At 35.6% G+C, this 7083-nt stretch overlaps 1 long non-coding RNA gene across 4 annotated transcripts; it reads right to left on the bottom strand.

Moving 5' to 3' along the window:
- Window positions 1-265: 265 nt before the first annotated feature.
- LOC123689445 lies at window positions 266-1110 on the bottom strand. Of its 4 annotated transcripts, none has more exons than XR_006750425.1 (3): window positions 1026-1110; window positions 702-773; window positions 266-498 (listed from the first exon to the last, which is right to left on the bottom strand). It is a non-coding gene; the product is annotated as an uncharacterized LOC123689445 (long non-coding RNA). The 4 variants fall into 4 exon arrangements; XR_006750427.1 differs by lacking the exon at window positions 1026-1110 and adding an exon at window positions 949-1018; XR_006750426.1 differs by lacking the exon at window positions 1026-1110 and adding an exon at window positions 907-970.
- Between the last annotated feature and the right edge of the window lie 5973 nt (window positions 1111-7083).

Consider the following 7083-nt stretch of genomic DNA (forward strand, 5'->3'; position numbering starts at 1 on the left):
GTAAATCCGAGGCTCGGCAATAATTGGCAACTCCTCACAAATTGGACGCTCGATGCAACCAATTATTTTACATTCTTGTGTTCGTCCGATGCATACATAATGACACAATGCAGTCCAACTATTTGTACCGCCTTTTGTTCTTTTTGAAGATAAATTAAATTAAGATTATTAATTATATATATATAATTAAATTATTATTAGTATTATATTCTTTGTAACCGGATGATTCTTTCAAACAGTTTTTAGGGGCAGAGAAAGGCAGACATGAATAAGTTATGCTTTAATATGGTAGAAAAGTTCTACACATTAGATATGTAAAGTACAAAACATCTTTTAGGGTTTATTATCCTCGATCTGGTACACGCGTGGGTTATATAGAGAGTCCGAATTTCTTTGGGCGAAGTCTGACATGCCACGTTTTAGAAGCTGATAAAACAAACGAATCCGAGGATGCACAGCCACTTTGAAGGTCTTTAACTTCTTCACAATCTGACCTACCTGAAAGAAACAGCGTACAAAGGTGTAAACACATAGGTTGGCGGACTCAGTTTTCGCACTGAGACTCGTAATTAGTCCTATTCGCGTAAGGCGTAAAAACATTATTATTATTATTTATTAAACTCTGATCCTTGCCTAACTTGCCAGGTAAGCAAAATGTTTACCCTATGCCCCAGGATTCGTCTTAAACAGAAGATACTTACGTGTTTCGCGAGCTCCTCGTCTGTCTTCAATTTGTTAAAGTCCTTGTCCAAAGTAAATATGTGAGTGCCATTCTGTAACATAAAAAGTAAATAAACTGTGTGTGCCGATCTACAAACATTGTAATTCAATGCACTGTTTTATTTCTAGAATTAAATTCATAGTTAAAAATATGTGTGTAAGTGATGACTTTCAAGTCGAGCTCACTGCATAGTAATATAAAAGCAAGTTTATGTTATCGTTTATTACGTGCAACATATTTTTATTTCAATATTGAATGTTACGAATAAAAGTCATAAATATAGGAACGAACGGTTTTAACTCACAACATAAAGTAGTACACTCGCGAACAACGCGCATGTTATAGTCAAGTGCATGACGCTCGATGCAGACTTTATCGGTAATTTTATGTTTACATGTTTTATGCGAGTTTATAATCAGCTTCCTGAGCATTTTGAACACTAGCTTTGCATCGGAGTCTTAATCCAATGCAAAACAAATATTAATTAATTAAAATGGTTATAATATACTTCCACCTGGGTACCACAACCCAAAAGAATTTAAGTGTCTGCATCTCTTTAGGGTTGGGGCATATATACAGGAGTACCATAGACGTAAGATATAATAATACAAAAAGTAACGTAAATAATTGTCTTTTACCTTTGAAAATTGAACTTATTTGTGTGCGACATGTAGTTCTATTAATGCGGTAATTAAATACAGAGATATTTTGAGAAAAAAAATTTAATAATAAAAAGGAGGTAAATCTGTACTTGAGAGATAAATTAGGGGTAAATGCTATATTCTACGGTTGCGCGTTGCTGTGCTGGGTCCAAGCGAGGAAGAACTTCTATTATATTGCTGTGTACGCAAAACAGATAACAAAATTTCGTGCAAATTGACTTAGCGTTTTCTTTTACCAAGATAACGCTTCCGCGCACAGGTACAGAGTTGCGATGGCTGCTATATACAAAAATCTGGTTTAGAATTTAAGGAAAATCCTTCATATTTACTTCAACTGTATTTCCGCGGTTAATGTAACACCTGAAGGGGGCATACATTTTAAGACGTTGATGCAGTAGTCGTCACAATGTACGATTTTTTAAGGGATCGAAGAAAATAAAACGGGAATTTTACCCATAGGAAAAGATAATCACACACACTCATTATCACTATTTATTAAACACTAGGGATGTTGTATTTCATTATTATTCTTAGAATGCCATAGTACGGCCAAAAGCCTAATATTAAATGGTTTAATAGCAAAATACGCCTCTTTATTATTCATCATCACGAGCATCTACTAGTAATTTATCCTTTTATTATTAAAAAAACCTTCGTAGCGAACATCCCCGAGAGACCGAGTCGAAATAAAGAACAGGAAATGGGCGTGACACTAAACATGCTGACTCAACATTTACTTATTGAGTTTTTATTTTTATTTTTAGCCTTAAATTATTTCCTGATCCACTAATATCTGGTTATCCTATGTGTTAGTTAATATCTTTCACAGTTAGTATCAGTATAAGGAACCCTCTCCGGTAAAGACTTCCTCCAAGGCTTTGCATCTTTCCCTATCCCGAGCCATTTGCATCTATTGGGGACATGCGATTTTTTTGATATCATCATCCCATCGAGCGTAAGGTCTGCCTCTCAACCGTGTGCCTGGTGGGCCTCTCCATGAAGTTACTGTTTTCGTCCACCTGTGATCTGTAAGGCGCGCTACATTCCACTCCGGTTCCACTTCCACTTCTGTTTTGAGATTTTTTGTCTTAATTCTTCTTAACATTTATATTTGCAATAAACTGCAGGAGGTATTATTAATCGATCTGAATACATGAAACCACTACTTGTTAACAAATAACGTTCAAACGCGTGTCGATTGTACTTCAGTCTCACTCACTCACTGGCTGGTGTATATTGCCAGCGACGCAGGCGTGTTTCGTCTAGTATACAATATCAATCAATTATCTAGCGATGCCAAACACCTTAATTACGAAACTAGAAAAATCACGTTGAGAAACACATGCCGGGTATCAACGTTCGTTCTCTTCTCTATGTAAAAAGTTCGGTGTGCCAGAGTCGGAAATTATTGTAAAATAAAAATAGGTAAAAAAAACTTTTTAAGTTAAACGGTTTTATGTTAAACATACATTGCAATGGTTAAGATAAATGTACTAAAAACCAAAAAATAATAAAATAGGATCAGTCGTGGGAATTATAAACATATGCATAGACTAGACTAAAATAAATCCTCTATACGTAGATACTGCAAAGAACTTACTCTACTAAGAGCCACGTAGGCTTGACCTTCTTTAAACAGTTTCGCACCTAAGTAAACGACTGCGTGATCCACAGTGCTGCCCTGCATTTTATGTATTGTAGAAGCCCATGATAGTATTACAGGCAACATTCTTCTTTCAGCCGTCCCATAATTGTACTTAGCTGGAAACTGTATGGCTTCCGGGTGTATAAGATGTACTCCGTCTCTTGCGAAATCAATTCGGAGGGATTTATTGTATTATACTGGTTGAGCACTTTCATTTAATACCCATATTGATGGGATTGATAAAACCTACGTTATCCGCCATTTTGTAGCGGCCGCCATCTTGTATTTCATTTTTTTATAGTATATTGTATTCTGCTTGTTGAGCCCTTTCATTTGATACCCATATTGATGGGATTGATAAAACCTACGTTATCCGCCATTTTGTAGCGGCCGCCATCTTGTATTTCAATTTTTTTATAGTATATTGTATTCTGCTTGTTGAGCCCTTTCATTTGATACCCATATTGATGGGATTGATAAAACCTACGTTATCCGCCATTTTGTAGCGGCCGCCATCTTGTATTTCAATTTTTTATAGTATATTGTATTCTGCTTGTTGAGCCATTTTGATGGGATTGATAATAAAAATATTATACTCTGTAAAATTTGCATGCAAAATGGAGATAATGGAATACAAGACGATGCGGCGTGTCTAGTAACCTGTAAACTGTAGGTACCTATCGGTCGGTGCATTCTCTCAGCGAGATTTCGTGAGCTCTACGATTGCGCTTGCGAAGTGTACATTGTATTTGGGCCAACTTTTTTAACACTACACCGCCACTATTTATCTAATTGAATTAAACAACAGCAGAACAAATTGCAGTAAATGTGTATATTATATTGATTGTATATTGCATGATATATCATGATATTTAAAATTTCTAATACAATATTCGACGTCCGCCATTCCACAATTGCGTATTTTTCTAAAGCGTACCAATTCTTAAAAGGCCGACAACGTACTAGCGAGCCTGGCATTGAGAGTGTCCATGGGCGGTGGTATCACTTAACATCAGGTGAGCCTTCTGCCTGTTTGCCCCGTTCTATAAAAAAAACTATGCACAAGGAGAATTATCTGCTGGAGCGGGTCGACGCTTGTTACCTCAAAGTGATTTGTTTCCATTCCTCTAAGCTATTTATTTAATCACTAAACTCGCCTAGGCACCCACTACGTGCACCATAAAATTTAGTACATTCTGTATTCCAGAGTACCAAGCACCAATTAGCTTCAAATCCCGTGATATTATCTATATACTACTACTGCCAGAACCAATTTTGTTCACATCAATAAAATTAATCCTTAAAGAATTGGGTTACATAAGTTACATAAACAATAACCTTACAAAGAGGAATGAAAGAATTTAATAAAATCAAAGTCATTTAGATATATTGTAGTTGTCAGCCGCACTTAGCTTATTAGAAATTACACTTGGATCACCTGAAAACCACTCCCTCCTGATGTAGAAAGGGACAATTTAGCAAATTACAATTTGAGCGCTAAAACATCTGCTATAACAATGACTGATTTTACCGACGGCTCTCCACGGAGTGATAGGGTTGGCAGTTTCCTTTCACATTCAAAATAATCTTGCTTCTATCTTGTAGCCTATTATTTTTTCATTTCCAGATAATTAATTACTTTAAATAATTACGGAAACTGTTAACGAGAAGGTAGTTTTATTTTACTTTTCTATTAGTATTTTAATTTACAGTAAAGTAACAATTATTATGGATTACTCCTGTGGTGAAAATGGACCCCGTTTCTGAAACTTGCATTCCTCGAGCTCTTAGCTAAAACTAATGGTAGAAGCTTTTGTCTCGCCCGTTGTGAAAAGAAATCGAGGAGGGTGAAATGATTTAAAAATTATAGGAAAACTGATTTTCCTTGTCCCTTACTAAATTTAATGGCGCCTCGCCCGGCCTGGTATTTTGGTTTGTTTGCTTCTTGGTAATTTGTCTTTGAACACAAACTAGTATAATTCTAGCTTTACTGAAACTATATATAATAATTGATCATAATTAATTTACCGGGAATACACACTTACACTCACATACGTTCGACGTTTTCGAATGCCACGATTTTTCTTGTTTTAGTCCATTGCACATAGTTCGTTCTGCAGAGGAAATGCAATACCTACTAAATAATACGGTGGCTCATTAATAATTCTGAGTAAATAAATAAAATTTGAAGAAAGGAGGGACATAGTGAGCCTCTCTCTGGAAAGCTTCATTGAAGTACCATGTGTGAAGAAGGAGGATTTTATCTTGTTATTTTGTATAGTCCTCCTTCAGCTCAATATGATAGTGCAGAAAAAATATTAGAGCAGGCTCTGTCCAAATTGCAAAAATCCACGAAAAAATTGATCGTTAGTGGAGACGTAGGTAAATGTAAATTTGCTTGACAACTTTGCTTATTGTAGTAAACGTATCTTTTGGAATCATATAATTTAATTAATAATTTTACGGCAACATGTATTGAAAATATCTATAGATATAAATAGTTCCTACCAACGCCTTTCGTTCTACACCCTTGATTTGAGAACTGGCAGTAAATGTGAAATTAGAAGCATTTAATGTATATTTATTTTATACGTTCATAAGTGTACATTGTGTTACCTATATGAATAAATGATTTTTGACTTTTGCGCTGGTTTTTGATATCATTAAATATCGCAAAAAGACTGTAAAAAATCTTGACGTTAGTAAGTGGACGGGTTTAGTTCAGCGTAGTCCTTTCATCGTACATTGCAGAGAGGTAAATTGATTTGTTTGTTTATAGATATACTAGCTGCCTGTCCCGGCTTCGTAGGGTTGGAAATTTCCCGTTTATAAGTATAGATTATTAATTAAACCGTAGTAAATATAAAGTACCTATTAAATGTGAAGATCTAAAAATTACCTTAAAAAGAAGCTCTGTGCCCAAAGAGTGTTTTGGCCACCGAAACGAGAAACTTCCGGGGCCTGCTTATGCGCCATTTTCAGAAATTAGTTTATGTTTAATTTGCTATTACATATATTATTTAAACATTTGTTTTAATAAGATTAGCCGCGAGTCGCGAATGTCGTTGGTCGTGGTAACGTGTAAAACCAGCTCAATGAAGTATTTTCAACCAACAGATGAGCCTCCTGCAGATGAGATTACTTGTATTCGTTCGACAACCCTAAGCTATCGGCTGGCTGGAATCGGGCGGGAGATGCACTCAAATCATTAGGTAGATACATTCTGTGTGAATTAGTCGCCCCCCCCCCCCGTGCTACGCCGGCGGGACAGTCACGTGATTAAAACATTCTCGCCTCACTACATTCCTCCACTAACGTCACTATACTCACTTCAAATTCAAGCCACCTAAATACACATTTTCGTATTTATTAGTATATCCCTACCCCCTTGATTTAAACATAAGTAGAGATTTCAATTAGAATTAGATCTGACAAGAGTTGTGAGTTTTAATTAGTGCTTTAAATTTTTCATTTTATTAATTTATTTTTATCCATAATAAAGTTAAATTAATAAAATTTAAAGCACATAATATTTGTGGGTAAATTAATGTTACCCACAAATATTTTTTTACGTTTACGTTCGCTTGAATTTGTTAAGCTAACTGGTACACACTGTATGGATTCTGGAAATCATGTTACTCATTGTCTTTTTTTTTCCTTAAAAACATATTACTATTACTACAACGCATTTTAGTTTGTGATTGGTTTTAAAAAATTATGACAATTTTTAGTTTCTATATTAATTTTCCCAAAAATATTGACCAGTCATTGGCAGCCTATCGATAGCCGAAACGAACGCTAGTAGAAGTTGGTGGAGAGGAGGAGGGATGCTTCGGTGAGATCGTGTGAAAGCCTTTCTGTGTCGCGCAATGTCACTAATGCCTAACGTTGTATATACATAGTCTCGTGATATAATTTCTACATTTAAAGAAAAATATGTATGTCGCCTACACCTTGTCTTCTTTGCTGCTGAGTAGGGATGCCTACAGGTTCAAATTTAATGATGTGTTTGTAGGCGCCGATCGGACAGCAAATCATTATCAATTCTACGCACT

This window comes from Pieris rapae, chromosome 9, assembly GCF_905147795.1.
Source record: "Pieris rapae chromosome 9, ilPieRapa1.1, whole genome shotgun sequence".
In the NCBI taxonomy this organism is placed as follows: domain Eukaryota; kingdom Metazoa; phylum Arthropoda; class Insecta; order Lepidoptera; family Pieridae; genus Pieris; species Pieris rapae.